The following is a 16,854-nucleotide window of genomic DNA, read 5'->3' on the forward strand; positions in this document are numbered from 1 at the left end:
TGTATCTTTCTTGTGGCTAACTTCATATTGTCATTCGCGTATGGTGTGTCTAGCATTCACCAGGTAAGACAATGCGTCACTGCCTTCAAATTTCTGATTGAAATGAAACATGAAAATGATGAAATGCGCAGGAATGAGTTGATTCTAGAACTAAAAATTTCTTGACACAGAAATGCAATAAAAAGGAACACCTGATCTGTCAAATGGAGCTATTCTTGTTATCATCTATTTCAACTCAAAATGATCCTGAAGTAAAATTTCGCCTTTCCATTGTAAGGCAAAATTTGAGAAATTATAGTGTTTGAACTACAGACCAACACAAATTTTGACAGGATGCGAACAAAGAACAAGATAAGAACAAAAATCATAAAAAACTTTGAAACAACAATTTTTTGTGTGATTTACGATAACTCTTCTTTTACTGTGCAAGAAACTTTGCTCCAATTCCTGTTAAAATGTCGCTATGATTGGGCACGATATCTAAAACTAATGTTTACTACGAGTTTTAGCACAACCAACTTTATATTTTCCCAAAACATCATAAGTGCTTGTACTTTGAACCTTAATGAATTGTGATTATTCCTGAGGCCCTAAAACTGACGCCCTGTAACCAAGGCCCTAAAACTATATTTTTGATATACGATGTACCCTTGGGAGTCTTTTTGGGGATATACGATGAAACTGAGGCCCTGAAACTGAGGCCCTGAAACTGAGGCCCTGAAACTGAGGCCCTGAAACTGAGGCCCTGAAACTGAGGCCCTGAAACTGAGGCCCTGAAACTGAGGCCCTGAAACTGAGGCCCTGAAACTGAGGCCCTGAAACTGAGGCCCTGAAACTGAGGCCCTAAAACTGAGGCCCTGAAACTGAGGCGCTGAAACTGAGGCCCTGAAACTGAGGCACTGAAACTGAGGCACTGAAACTGAGGCCCTGAAACTAAGGCCCTGAAACTGAGGCCCTGAAACTGAGGCCCTGAAACTGAGGCCCTGAAACTGAGGCCCTGAAACTTAGGCCCTGACACTGAGGCCCTGAAACTGAGGCCCTGAATCTGAGGCCCTGAAACTACATTTTTGATATATGAGGTTCCCTTGGGAGTTTTTTTGGCAACAGTATAGGATCATAAACTTCTAATGAACTCTCTTAACGAGACAGCACATTCACATTTTAGCATTTTGTCAATAGTTTTTTCCTTTGTGTTCTGAAAGCGAAAATGTGTTCTACTTCCTTGTTTTTCCTTTGAAAAATATGCACATTCGTTACATGAAATGAAACCCTCTTCATGTTCTGCTTTATCAGCACTCAATCTATACTCTGTTTTCTTGCTCGTTTTAGGTACAACTTGCTGTAGAGAAAGGTGTCCAAGTGAGCACAGCCAAGCTGTTTCCCGTTTTTAGTTCTATTTCTTGTGGCTTAGGCCAGGGGCGGATCCAGCGTCTGCGTTTGGGGAGGGCCATTTATGAAAGAAGAGGAGGCCTGCGAAAATTTCACAGACACGCCCTTCAAAGTCTCACCGAACGCGGGAAACGCCCCTTTCTATCAAAAAATTTCATAAGAAGGTACACTCTCAGAACACTGAAAATTAAGAAACTTCATTGCTGCGAGAAACTTCCAAGCGAAGTAAAGGCTAAAATACATGATGAAAAATTGATGAACTTTGGCTAATCGTGTAAACACGCGCTTCTTTAGTTAAACTGATGAAAAACGGATATAGAAATAACTTTGGGGAAAACTGACATAAAAAACTGATCGTGTATTTCAGCCTTTACAAATATTCATATTGAATATTTGGTCAGCAGCTTTCGCGCTTGACTTGGGAGGGGAACTATGACGCATCAGAGTTCGTGAATGACATTATAATTCCTGTGTTCAAGAAGCCGGCATAAGACACGTACCCTTAAGATGAAAAAAAGATTTAGAAAATGAGCAAAAGTCCCCACGTATTTGGTGCGTATAATTTGAATGGTAAATTTTCAAAATGGGTAGTCACCAAAAATTCATCGCAGCATAACAGGCAAAGCTGAGTAGTTATAGGTACTGTTTTGCTTTTGTTGGAAATAGTGACGCTTTTTGGGTATCACAATCGCAATAACACGATGAACAATGTTTGAACTGTAACCCATTTTAGCCATAACTTTCTCAACCATTAACGTTTGCAGACGTCATTCATTCATGATCGCAGTCATGATTTGTGTTAAACCATAGTCCATATGAGCCGCGAGATCCGGTCACATCTAATTTTGCATTGAACTATTGTTTTAGGCTTATCATAATTCTTGTGTTACACATCCACTTGCAACTTATTGCCTCACTGAAAGCGAGAGAATAAAGCCGACTGGAGGTTTGATTAAAATGTCTGGTCCGCCAAAGAAATCAAGAACTCTTGAATCATTCTTCTCAAAAAGTAGCCGCACCAGTTCAGTTGGAGATAACCCTGAAATCTCTAAAACATGTGAAACTACCACTTGCCAAGAATTTGAATCAAAATCTACTGGTGAAGAATTCGACACACAAAGCCAAGTTGCGGTAGTCCAGGATTGTCCTGAAGAGAAACACACCCAGACCTCTGTTGTATGGCGACACAAGTAAATGTTGCAATATCTGATAGATATGACATTGGTAGAGCTATAATGAAAACAAAACGAGGAGAACAGCTGACAGATAACGAAAGGGAAGCATATTTATCGAAGAGGTGGGTGCCGCAGAGAAGGGATGAATATCCATTTTCCGAAAAGAAAAAACCAAAGAATCAGCTCATGGTTGGTATGTCCTCGACAACGAAGCGTTTTCTGGGTGAAAATCACTTGAAAACCTTCCCCTGGCTAGCTGTCAGCAGAGAGCCAAAATGTTGCGGTGCTTGGTGTGTTTATTGCGTTTTATTCAAGACGTGCGAGAGTGGAGGTGGAAGAGGTGCACAATACGGAGGTGGAGCAGGCCAGTCAATGGGCAAACTTGTTAACAAGCCTCTTGTAAACTTTTCAGACTTGACAGGGAAAAATGGAGCCCTCACAAGTCACCAAGAAACATCTTTTCATAAGACATGTGCCATAAAGTACACGGAGTTCTTGAGCCGTGCAACACCTGGGAGTGAGAAGGACGTTCGATCAATAATGAACATTGAAAGGCAGAAAGAGATTGAAAGAAACAGGACTGCGCTGGTTCCCATCATCGACACCCTTCTAACATGCGCCAGGCAAAATATTGCGCTTAGAGGCCATCGTGATGATGGACCAGTAGATTCAACTGGGATGGAACCCAAGCACAATGATGGAAACTTCAGGGCATTGCTGCGATTGAGAGTACGGGGAGGAGATACAAACTTGAAAGATCACTTGAAATCTTGCAAACGCAATGCTTCTTTGGTAAGCAAAACGATACAAAACGAGCTAATTGCCTGTGCAGGAAATATTGTCAAAGAGGACATAGTAAGAGATGTAAAAAATGCAAAATTCTGGACAATAATGGCCGACGAAACCCAAGATTGTGCGAAACGAGAACAGTTGGTCATTGCAATTCGTTACGTTGACACAAAAAATGTGCCAAAAATTATCAAAGAAGAACCGGTCGCAATTTTAGACCTGATTGCAGACATAAAAAGCAGTGACCAATCAGATGAAACAGAGCACAATGAAATTAAGCTATGTGGCAAGGCAATAGGGGAGACTCTACTCCGCCATATAAGTGAGCTTGGGTTGGATTTGCAGTACCTCGTTGGTCAAGGATATGATGGTGCTGCATCGATGTCCAGTGAGCGAGTTGGTGTTTGCTCCTTTATCAAATCTGCTGCGCCACTCGCTGACTACTTCCACTGCTGCATGCACGCGCTAAATCTAAGTTGTTCTCGAGCCGCAAAGATACCAGCAATCAGACATTGCATGGATGACATCAAAGATATCAACAATTTCTTCAAGCATGCGAAAAGAAACAGCTATTTGCAAGCAGTCATAGCACGAGAATCAATTGAAGAGCTTCAGCGACGGCAGTTGGTGACCCTCTGTGAAACAAGATTTGTCGAAAGACATGAATCAGTTTTGGTTGCACGACAGCTTTTGCCTTACATCGTTGTGTGCTTGGAGGAAATGCTCGCTTGGGACTCATTAGATACAAGAAAAGATGCCAGGAGATTGTTAAAAAGTTTGCAAGACCCTCAGTTCCTTGTAGCGCTAGTATTGGCCGAGAAAGTGTCTGCTGTACTTCGCCCAGTGTCCCGTTCTTTGCAACAAATTGGTAGCGATCTTGTGAAAGCAATGTCGACGATTTCTGCGACACAGTCAAAGCTTTACACGTGGCGTAAAGGTGAAGAAAATGAGTTTGCTTCGATGTTTGAAGAGGCAATGCTTCTTGGCGAAAATATTGGAGTGACCAGAGAAGAGATGCACGCAATTCCTCGAGCAGTCAGTCAATCCAGGTTCAGATCAAATGCAGGTGAAGCCAATCAAAAAGCCATTGATTATTATCGTATCAATGTGTTTTTACCTCTTCTTGATGAAGTGGCTGGAGATATGAAAGCAAGATTTGGTCCCCATCAGCAGAAGATTGCGACGCTTACAAGAATTCTGCCTTGTTTCGTCAAAGAATCAACTTGGCAAGATATTTTGCCTGCAGCACTAAAATACGGAGTCTTTTTAGACCCCTTGTCCATTGTTGAAGGAGAGTATGAAATTTGGAAGCAGCAATGGCTGTCACGTGGAACAAGTACAGTAGCAAATACCGCTATCGGCGCTTTAGGCGACTGCCAAGGTGATGTATTTCCTAATTTGCATACATTACTCAACATTCTCACTGTGCTACCGGTGACAACAGCAGAACCCGAACGACTATTTTCTAAACTGAATAGTACCCTGACAGCAATTCGGTCAACAATGTCTGAGGAGAGATTAGAATCCCTACTTCTTCTGCAAGTTCACCGTGACAGAACACCAACGAGCGATAAACTCATTGACTCATTCGCAGCATTAAAATCAAGACGAATCCCATTAAAGCTGTAAGTAGTTAAAAGATGGACAAAATGACGTTGCTATTATATCGCAATACTCAACATTGAAACACACCACTTCTCGCGCAAAATGAGCTCGCATGTAGCTTTTCGTTTCAAAGGCAAAATCTCCGATAACGTTTTTGCTACGATATAGCTACTTCCTTTTCAAATTCTTTTCTGAATATATTGACATCAGTTGGGATCACTGATTTCCACAAAATTACTCAATCAAAGCTCTCATGTTTCTATGCTCGCAGTTAGTGTTCTCATGTAATGTAATAAGTAATTTTGGTTTGTTAGTTATATAAACAACTAGTTTCTTGTTATGCAAAAACTTTTACCTTATCAATTTACATGTTTAGTTAATGTATTTACTGTCTTTTCATTCAAAGTTTCTCGTTGTCGAATCGTTTGGGGGGGGCCATGGCCCCCCCGGCCCCCCCCTGTAGATCCGCCAATGGCTTAGGCCGTTTCTGCTGTGGGCTTTTACTTGACCTGAAAGTTCAGAAGAAAATCGCATTTTACCAGCTTGTGATGTTTTTAACTGGTTCAACCTGCTTTCTGGGACTATTTGCGACCACTGAAGGACACCTAATCGCATATATCTGGATATACTCCGCTCTTGATGGCATGGTACAAACATGCTGCACACCTTGCCTGCGGACTATAACGGGTTTGAAGTTTCTAGGAGAAGCGTATTCCATTTTCTAGGAGGTACTGACTGTAGACGCCGTGTCTCTCTTGCTAGGGCCACCTCTTGTGGGTATGTACATTTCTCGTTAGCAAGCAAGATTTAAGACACTTATAAAGTATTTTAATTGCCGACCGACCAAAACAAGATTTGGTAAAGCCTTTGGTGCGACAGGATTATTTTTTGTTAAAGTCAACGGGTAGCCATGTTCCAATCAGCATCGTTATCTTGTTTTTTCATAATGTACTTTTTAGACTGACTATACAAATGTGAACACCTTAAGCCAATGATCCCAGATTCTGAAGGTCTTCTTCTCGCTACGTATAAACGCACGGGAGAGAGGGGGAGGGGTGGAGAGCATACTATGCGTACATATAAACAGTCCCTAATAATCATATTAGCACACTCTTGCTGCTCCAATGTCGTGGCGGTGTAGGGTAACCACCACTGCTTCTCGCTGTACTTAGGCTGCCTTTACACGGGGCTTGATGAACAGTTGGTCGACCAAAATTTGCCTTCTTCTGACGTCGGCTACAAATGATTTCACTCAGGCGTTGCGGGGCCGCCCAAGTGGTTGAATTCTTATGACATGCGCATTGTGTCAAAAATTGTCGCAAAAGATCATTGTAAATGTGACATACATGCATCAATGTTCGAAGTCCTTTGGGAGAAATCCACGAAAAACAAGACCAGTTTGATCTCGGCTTCATAACTGTATCACTAATTCGGTTACAACGAAATATAAATGTTTCTTATCGGTCTAAGAAAACCTTAACTTATCTCTTGTTTTCTCCCCACTCCTTTTTACAATAATTCACTCCTCTCCCTCTTGCATATCTCTGGGTCTAGCCCCTTTATTGTCCTGTCTTTTTATTAAATTTTACCGGGGGTAAACCCTCGGTGTACCCCGGGTGTACCTCGAGCCCTCACATAAACAAAGAGCTAACAAAACAAACTCTGTTCTTGTGTGCTCTCTCATTCTCTGTTCTCGTGTGCTCTCTCATTCTCTGTTCTCGTGTGCTGTCTCATTCTCTGCTCTCTCGTGCTCTCTAATTATCTGTTCTCGTGTACTTTCTTCGCAAAATGCTGTTTAAAGAGGATGGCTGGCAAAAGTGCTACCAATGATTGCAACGACGTTTGCTATGCTTTTTAGAATTGTCATGAATGCTAAAATGAATCTTTTGACGAAAGGTCATGCACATTTTTAGCAAAGTAAACAACAAAGAAAAAGTTACGAACATAAAATCTAACCAGTGACTCTAAACAACAACAATACATCCATTTTCGGCCCCAGGCTTTGATTAACCATTTTACGTTTGCCTCTTTACTACGCATCGACACTCCTATTTTGTTACTGTGCAAATATTTGGCAGATGTTGTTTAGACCGTTGTTTAAACAGAGTTAATCACCCGTCCGAAACTGCACCTAAGCCTCGCAATAGTGTGGCGGCTAAAGAAGACTGGGCCCTGGCATCCGGGACTTTGCTGGTAGGCGTTCTAACTCGTGCTCTCTGGTTAGGCTCCCTCTTGGCTCTAGCTTGCCAAAAAACGGTTGTTTGGCTTCTAGGAGCGAATAATTCTAAAGTTTCCCTCCCACCCACCAACTGATTCTCACTTCCTTTTCTTCCTTCAATCTGGTTGTCATTCTTTTCCCGAAGACCTTTTCGTCATTTGGGCTGGTGCATCAGGCGGGAAAATGTTTCCCAGTGGTGACACCGACCTTTAAAATTGGTATTCTCCAGGCAGTATAAGGGCTAGTGCACCTAGCAAGCCCACTTCCTGGAATTTAAGTTAGGATTCAAAGTTTTAGATCAAATTGTAGGCTTTTTCTGGCTTAGTGCATCCCTTGTCCCGTTGACCCCCCTTCTACCCTTGTTTAATAGCATGTTGTTCCATAAGTGTCTTTTAGAATCGGTTTAATTGATTATTCTTGAGGAGGGTAGGATTAATAACGCTCGCCAGCCGAGATTAAAGAAGGATGTTCTCTTAGGTTCCCGAAAATTTGCACGCCTAAGTGACCTAATGTGAGGTCGTTTAGCCGGTCCCGTGTAAGCGCAAGACCTAAGTGACCAAATATTTGACGGATCAAATGTTCGGCCGGTATGCGCAGCATTAGCCTTATAAGTACGTCGCGGGAGATGAGCGCAGGAACTATATGACTCTTTCTACTTGGACACTAATAAGAAACTTTCCCAACAAATTGAGAAACATGTATACCTTTTTTTATATATTACAAAATTCAAATCTAAATTGATACCAAATTAGAAGGAAGGCATCAGAGTTCCAATAAATTATTTCCAATCAGCTGTTCAAAAGTCGAGGCACGATTGGATAACGGACATGACCTTTAGCAAATTATATTTGAAAGAATTGTATTTCCATCAATCAAATCTAAGATCGTTAAAATTGATAGCCTAAAACATACCATATCCTGAACGTAGTTTTGAATACATCTTATACATTGTTTTTAGGGTTAGTGGTCGAGAAGACAAGAAGTTACAATGCATTCTTTTACATGTCTGGGACACCATACATAGCTGCTTTTATAGAGCTCTTCCTCCTTCGATGTGTTGTACCACTGTCACAAGTTGAGACGAGCAGCGACAAGAGAGAGAATGGAAACGAAGAGCAATTATCATAAGGGCTTGATCAAATCAGAAGTCAATTCTTCGTTAGATATTAATGGATAGATAAGTGCATACCTAATTTTACGGTGTAGTGATAACAAATTCATGCAGTGATAAACAGAGAAAGCATGTAGTGACAACGCTTTGGAGAAATTTTATTTACAATGGGAAAATTTTACGTACTTTTCACAAACTTCAAAACTTTTGGACTAAGAAAAAGAAAATTGAAAGCCTGGACATACCCAGAGCCATTCAATCTACTTGCTAATTATAAACTTAATTTCGAGCACGTAGCGATACCCCAACTTTCAGTTGGATTCTTCCAAACAAGAGTTTATATGATTAATCTAATGTTTATTTATTAAGTTAAAGAAGTTGCAAATATGTTGATGTTTTGAATGACTTGTGAAAAGTGTTATCACGGATGCGATGTGAATAAAACCTACTTATGAGTACTTAATTTAGTAACTTTGTGGCAAAATAGCGTTGTTTGTATTTAAAGCTATTAAGGGCGTGGTCAGAAGACAATTTTTAGGGGCCACTACTGTTACCTTAAAATTTATTTTGTTTTATTACGACCATAAAAGAATGAGATGAGCCAGTAAGGAGTCATTCACAAAGGACGTCTTGGAAAAAGATGAATTTTTAACTCCCTACCCTCTTTTGTCCGGCATTGTCCGTATTGAGAGCCCCCTCCCCCTTCCTCGGACATCCACCGATATCATACTGAAAGCTATTCAAACATGTATATGTAAATGGAATGTAAAAAGCCGTTCTTTGTTCCAATCAGAAACTGACTTGATGAACAATTTTTGATTTTCTAGTACGTTTTTTGTATGATGTTATATTGAAAAAAGCATTAGATATAAGCAGCAAAAGTCGTGTTTCACTCTTCGTTTAAGTAGTCAGTTTCTGTGAATGGCTGCTTCAAAAAGGTGGCACTATCCATAAGAGGAGGTAACTGCTACTTCATCTTCCTCGTTTGCTGCTTCACTCTGTGACGCTCTTCATTCTTCAGTGCCAACCTTTTGTGGCCAGTTATCTCGGGGTGCAATTTTGCCAGCTCTACAGAGGTGAAATTTACCGGCATTTCACAAAACCGCACTTGTATCTGCTGCCACCTTTCTCTGAATGCTTTTTTGCACAGATGGACAGAACAAATCATACAGCAAGTCCACTTGCTCGTAGCCTTCTGGTTTCAGATGTGATATTGCCATTTGTTTGCAGAAGACCCGTGTTAATTTTTTTTCCTTTGACAGGTTGTTCCCTATACTAGCCAACTGCAGCCCACCTTGAAACCTGGACGTCCGGATTGCGTAAACACCCTCTCCCCCTGTGTCCGAATTTATCCGGATTCACCAAACCCCCCTTCTCCCCCTTCAGCTTGGACGTCCTTTGTGAATGGCCCCTAATTACTCTTGATTTAAAATCCATTTTAAAATTTTATTTAAAATCCAATAATACCTTTATCTTGTTACGTTTTGTATTTTGATGGCTTGTGAAGCTGTCCTTTACCTTGGTACCAGATTCTCTCTTTATTCATATCCATATCCAGGGTAAAGTGTCCTTAATGTATTAATACATTTCCTTGTAATTTGTTTACATTATATATATATTTGGTAAAACCGTAACTAGCATTTCTCTAGCAAAGCATTGAGTAATTTTTATTGTAATTTTGAATCATTGGTTTTGTTTATGTGTTAAGAGATTTTCATCATTCATATTTTTGATTGGTTTTTTCCCTGAATTCCTTCTCTTGTCGAAAAATTAATTTTCAGCCCCCTAAAGTTTGTCTTCAACTGTCCATGGGTCTTTGAATTACTTTAAACCTAGTTCTTTGAATGAACCTTTTTGTGAAGCTAAATTTGTTACATCTGAAATCATTTGAAAACCGAATCTTCGAATAAAAGAGCCCCAGGAGGGTTCATTTATAGTTTATCCATTGTAATCAAAGGAATTATCCCGGATTTAAGGAGAAAAAATGTAAGTAGACACCAGTTTCATTCAGAGACAGCCTTCTGTTTAAAAACAATAATGGTTTGCTTTGGTAATTCTTTGAAAGCCGGTTTGTAACATGTACTTGCGATGATAAATTAACTGAAATTCAATATGGGAAAATTGTACTCTTAACCCGTTTACACTGTTCCTGGCAGATTTAGAACTGTGACAAAACAGTCGCGGTTCGCCCTTCCGTTTACAAAGGCGCGCTGGAACCGAGACGATTTTGATCTGCTATCCGGAATAGTTTTGACCATGCACCGCACGAATTTTCTACCGTCACCATTCCGTTTTAGAACGGGATAGTGTAAGCGGGGTCTCTGTCACCTTTCAACGTCTCTGAGATCACCAAAAGTTATTTAAAAAGGAACAAATGGTTTGGTATGATATCAAAATTTTTATGCAAAATACTTATCTCTCGGGCTGAAAATAAGCAAAACAGATCGGAAAGCCGTGGTCCACCTTAAAGCATTAATTGGAAGGAAATTGGCTGTGGTAAGTCAGCTATGAGACAAGCAGTATTATAGTAGCATTTGCTCCATACCAAAGGACTGATTTAAGAAACAATGATTGGGAGGAGAGGGGTTTTAAACACTAATTGGATTTTGGTGCCACATCCATCAGGTCACGGGAAAATGATGGAAACGCCCATTTTCAGAATTCGGAAAAAGATAAGAAAACAAGTAAAGTAAAATCTTGGAGTTATCATTTTTTGAAATTGACGACCAAAAAATAATTTATACCGAATGGAAGCAAAATTTATCAAAACACACAGCAGTATTTGGAGTGGGTGTCTCACCCCTACATCCCCCCCACCGCTAAATCCGTCCTTTGCTGTACCTTTCCATGTTGCAAACGCCCCAGCTTTCCTTTTAATCCCAACGTTTTTCAAAATACGTTTTTGTCCACTTTAATGCTTCTCAAGGACTCACTTACTGCTATAACACCATTCAGTATTTCAAACGCTTCCAAAACCCTGTCGTTTCCGTTCAATACCCATAATAAGCTCTAGCTTCCATTTCAATTCCAGATTTTACATTTCAAAGCCTATTACTTAGCTTAAGCCCCGTATGCCCTGAAAATTGTTTAGGTACTGTTAATTTACTTGTGTCCCAGGGCCGTAAATCCCAGGGGGACGGGGGGCTAGACCCCCAAATATCTGGAGCAAAAGGATTTTTTTAGAAATTATCGTCATTTTCATTTAAAGAAAGGAATCCCTGGTAGCTGATACCTCAGCCACTATGCCATGATGTCAAGCGCAAGTTGACTATTGTAGATGGCTGCTTTTTATGTTTGCAGAGTGGTGTCGACTCTGTGACGATACTCATGGAGGGGATTAGCCCCAAATATCTTATCCACCGGTCACCCCTTGAATAAATCTAAAAAACATGTAAGAAAATAATCGTTTAATTCGCCATAAATCTCGACAAATCTACATTACATATATTATCATTACACGCCTTTTTATAAGAATCCTAACTCAAACCTAGGTCCAAGAGTTCCTTATTCTGAACCTTTATTAGTCGAATTGCGGTACCAAGATCTCCATAATAGCTCCATAATTTTATCTATACATTTAGTGACATGATAATAACATAGAGAAAAAAAAGGAAATTCTGAGTTTTGCTTTGAACTGTACCTAGGAACACAAACTAGGCCAAAAGACAAAGAGGGCAAGAAGTAGAATTAATTTGCGTAAAAGTACCACGTCAACAAAGAAGTACTTTTGCATTAATATAGAGAGAAGCAATGACTACACTCTTTGTTATACCCATCCTCGATTTTTTTTTAGAAAATTTTCGTTTTGCGCCCGAATATGTTCTTAGATACATTCGAATCCGATATGGCTTCAAAATAAAATCGCTTGCTCTCGAATAGAAAACACCTTTTCTTTCTTTCCCCAACGTCTGTCACTAGAGTTTAATCATGACTCGTTGCGAACGCCCTATTTCCTCGACGCCCCATATGCTTCACTTGACGCTCTGGAATCCAGGGTAGACTCTTACTGTAAGAATATCCGGTATATAACAACGAAAGAACACCCGAATTCGAACTTCAATACTCCATTTTATATTCTCACGCATAACATAATATAACATAACATAACGAACCGGGCGCATGCCCAACATAACATAAATACGAGGCTAATAACGTCACACCTTTCCTCCAACAAAAGAATAAACGGAACAGTAAGATAATAAAAATAATTGTTTTTTAAAGTTTGCTAATCAGAAGTTGTGGCCAGTGAGGTAGTCCGGCCGAATCACTTTCCTGCCACTCCTTGTCGTTACTGGCTGGTAAAAGTTCAATTGCCTATGATCAAATCTGGTCTCAGCAGGTCTGGCGGCTGCTGTCTTTTCTTCAGTAGCATCAGGTCGTGAGAGAGGTGCCTCTTGCGGATCGAATTGCTCCATTTCAGATTGGTGATCTTCATAAGGTCGAGCCACTGCTTCTCGTTCCTTTCTGGGGAAAATGATTGAATCTTCTTCATCTGCAAAGAAAGGCTCTTTGGTTTGACGTAGAAACTTTCGATTTCGTCTGAAGATTCTTCCATCTTCGGTTTTTACATTATAAGATCTTACACCAACTTGCTCTATGACACATCCTTTGGTCCAGCGGCCTGTTCTGTTGGAATTTCTTGGCTTTATCCGGACTACATCATCTTTCTTTAATGCACTTAGCTCCCTTGTGCCTCTGTTATAATACTTTGATTGTATCTCTTTCCTCTTTCGAAGTTTTTCTTGGACACCAGTGACAACCTTTGGTTTAAGGAGCTTCTTCGATATGGGAAGCAGTGTTTTAGCTCGTCTGCTAAACATACGCTGGGAAGGAGAGCTTTCCATTCCCTCAGACGGCGTGTTTCGCCATTCTAGTAGCACGAGATAGAAGTCATTGCCAGATTCAGTCGCTTTTTTCATTAGCATCTTTGCAGTTTTGACGGCATTTTCTGCTTTGCCATTACTCTGTGCGTACTCTGGCGAGCTTAGCTCGGTGGTAAATTCATATTCCTTGGCAAAATCCTGAAATTCTTTAGAGGAGAAAGGTACGTTGTCACTCATGAGCGTATCTGGTATGCCATGAGTAGAGAAGTGTCGCTTGAGCTTCTTCTTAATTTCCCCAGCAGTTTTGTAAAATAGACGATCTATCTCAAAGTAGTTGGAGTAGCAATCCACAGTACAGAGGAAGTCTTTGTTGTTGACTGTGAAAATGTCAGCAGCAATTATTTGCCAGGGACGGCTTGGGATTTCACGAGGAATAAGGGGCTCTCTGGTCTGGTTGTTTTGGAATGTGCTACAGATTTCACATTTCGAGATGAAGTCGATAAGATCTTTGTTCATGCCAGGCCAGTAAACTGCTTCTCTGGCTCTTCTGAGGCAGCTCTGTATTCCTGTGTGTGTTACATACAGTTTATCCCGGATCTTTTTGCGCAGTGTTTCTGGAACAACTGCTCTCTGACCCTTGAATATTACGTCATCCTGTGTTGCTAGCTCGTCTCTAATTGAGAAGTATGGATGAATACATCGAGGAAGGGTATCTTTTCTTTCTGGCCACCCATTCAAAATTATTTCTTTCAGTGCTTGTAAAGTGCTGTCACATTTGGTTTCTCGCTGTATTTCCTTCAGCTGTGGCTCAGAGATGGGGAGATAATTTGACATGTGGATAGTTTCGACTTCTTCTTCAGTTGCGGACTTTTGTCTCTCACTTGTCGGCAGGTATGCACGAGAGAGTGTGTCTGCTAGAACAATTTCTTTGCCAGGTTTATAGCAGATTTTAACATCGTATGATTGCAATCTTAGTAGCAACCTTTGCAGTCTCTTTGGAGCAGAGGCGAGTGGTTTGCTGACGATTGAGACAAGTGGTTTGTGATCCGTCCAAAGTGTAATCTCTCTGCCATAGACATAGGTATGGTGATGTTCCACTCCAAATACTTGTGCAAGCAGCTCCTTCTCTATTTGGCTGTAATTTTGCTCTGCAGGGGTGAGGGCTCTGCTTGCATATGACACGGGACGTCCCTCTTGCATGAGCACGAAACCAAGCCCCTTTGATGATGCATCAGCCTGGCCTTCTGTTGCTGCCTTATGGTCAAAATACTTTAGAACTGGTGCCTCACAAATTGCTTTTTGTATGTCAGCAAAAGACTTGTCATGATCTTTTTCCCATACCCATGGTGCATCTTTGTGGGTCAAATTTCTCAGAGGTTCGCATACTTCAGATAGTCTGGGAAGAAACTTGGCCAGGTATTTTACCATGCCAATGAACCTTTGTACACCAGCGACATCTTTCGGCTTGCTCATCTTTGTGATGGCTTCAACTTTTGCGGGGTCTATTTTAAGACCATTCTGTGTTAGGGTATGGCCAATGAAGGAAACTTTATCGGATTTGAACTTGAATTTGTCCTTGTTCAGCTTGATGTTTTTTTGTTGACAACGTTTCAAAAGTGCCAGCATGTTCATGTCATGATTTTTGACAGCTTCTTCGTAAGTTTCTCCTCTTCCGGTAACAAGAGCATCGTCAGCGACTGCATACACTCCAGATAGGCCTTCAATGCACTGATCAAATTTGTGTTGAAAATGTTCTGAAGCTGGTTTAATTCCAAATGGCATCCTGAGGTACCTCCAACGCCCCCATGGTGTCTGGAACGTTGTGAGCATGCTTGATTCTTCATCGAGCTCTATTTGAAGGTACCCTTCCTTCAGGTCGATTTTGCTGAATACCTTGACACCTTCTAGCTCTGGTAGCACATCCTCAATGAGCGGTAAAGGATAATGACTTCTTTTCAATGCTTTGTTGAGGTGTTGTGGATCGATGCACACCCTCAGTTTCCCATTTGGTTTTTCTGCAATGACGAGATTTGATACCCAATCTGTTGGACTTGTAACTTTCTGAATGACATGAAGATTTTCCAGTCTTTCCAATTCAGCCTTGAGTTTTGCTTTAAGAGCGATTGGTACTCTGCGAGGCGGCATGACAACAGGGGTTTGTGATTCATCAACATCTAAGTGCAATTTGCCTGGCATGTGACCCAGACCTTCAAAGACATCTCCAAAACGGTTCTCTATATCTGCAATACTGAGTGGAGCCACTGCGGTGGTCGATAAGACTGTTTCCATGACAACCGTTGGTTGTGCCTGTTGATGTGTGCTGTTTGAAGCAATACTGTTAGAGCTAACATTATCTACATTTGCGTTAAAGATATTAGCATAATTAACAGTCAGAAGTCCCATCTTTTGTGCTGCATTAGCTCCTAATAATGGCACATAGTCACCTTTTACAACAACAAATCTGACAGTGTACTCAGTCTGGATCTTTGGGTTTACTACCTTAAGTTTACAAATACCATTTATCGGTAACAAGGCTTGGCTGTACAGGCGCAAAGAGTGATCCGATTTTTCAACCTTTGTGCCTGGAGGAACGAAGTGTTCTGGAAGGACATTACAGGTAGCACCTGAGTCAATTTGAAAACTAATTTGCCTGCCTTTTATAATCATGGAGGCAAAAATTTTGTTCTTAGGAGGGGACTGGGACACAGCATTGATTGCCAGATTATTTTTGGGTGAAATTTCAAAAATGAGAATTTCATCATCACTTGAAGTGTTTTCTTCCTTCACTGCATGTATTTTGGCTTTAGAAAATGTATCTCTCATACCTGGTGATTTCTTCAAGCTGCACTTCTCAACAAAATGGTTTCTCTTACCACAACCAGAACAATATCTGCCAAAGGCTGGGCAACTCTCTTTGTTTCTTTTATGGCTACGCCCACAAAATTTGCAGTCGGAAATAAAACCTCTTGCGTCTCCAGTGGTCTTCCTTGGGCTGCTTTGCTTTCCAACATAATGGGCCATGAGGTCGTGATTATCATCTTGGCCAGCCATTATTTTTGCTTGAGCAGTAGTTGTTTCTGTGGCCCTGCATAAGTCAATGCATTTAGATAATGAGAGTTTTGGTTCTTGCAGTAGCTTACGTCGCACAGCATTGTTGTGAATGCCACAAACAATTCGGTCACGTATCAACTCATCATTAAGTGGTCCAAATGCACATGTGGCTGCGAGGGCACGCAAAGAAGCCGCATAAGTTTCAATTGACTCTGTAGGGCCCTGTGTACAATTATTGAATTTATACCGTTCGTAAATCACATTTGTTTCTCCAATACAGTAAGTATTCCATAATTCGAAGATTCGCTCAATGTTTTGACGTTCACCCTCCTCCTGGTACGGAAGTGAATTGTGTATTCGAAGAGCTTCCGGTCCTATGCAAGTGATGAAAGCAGCCACTCGAAAATTGTCTGGTTTAGACTTCAAATTCGTAACAGTTTCGTACGCATCATAAATTTGCTTCCATTGCTTCCAATTCTCTGCCAAATTTCCTTCTAAGCTTAATCGTGGGGGTAATGGCACGTTAGATATGAACGCCGATGTTCCGCTATTTCCTTCCGAGGAAGCACTAGGCCCAGGCACGATTGGATCTGGATCTGTCATCGCGAAACAGAACCAGCAAAGCAATCATTTACCTCCTAAACATCAAAGATGGGTGTTTCACCTAACACCATGTAAGAATATCCGGTATAT

At 40.9% G+C, this 16,854-nt stretch overlaps 1 long non-coding RNA gene across 1 annotated transcript in view; it reads right to left on the reverse strand.

The window, feature by feature from the left end:
- Nucleotides 1-16,854, reverse strand: part of LOC135691464 (uncharacterized) — a 79,986-nt gene that overhangs the window by 51,304 nt on the left and 11,828 nt on the right. The gene's annotated exons all lie outside the window — the stretch shown is intronic.

Source organism: Rhopilema esculentum, chromosome 3 (assembly GCF_057945365.1).
Source record: "Rhopilema esculentum isolate cy_ngs chromosome 3, ASM5794536v1, whole genome shotgun sequence".
NCBI lineage: Eukaryota > Metazoa > Cnidaria > Scyphozoa > Rhizostomeae > Rhizostomatidae > Rhopilema > Rhopilema esculentum.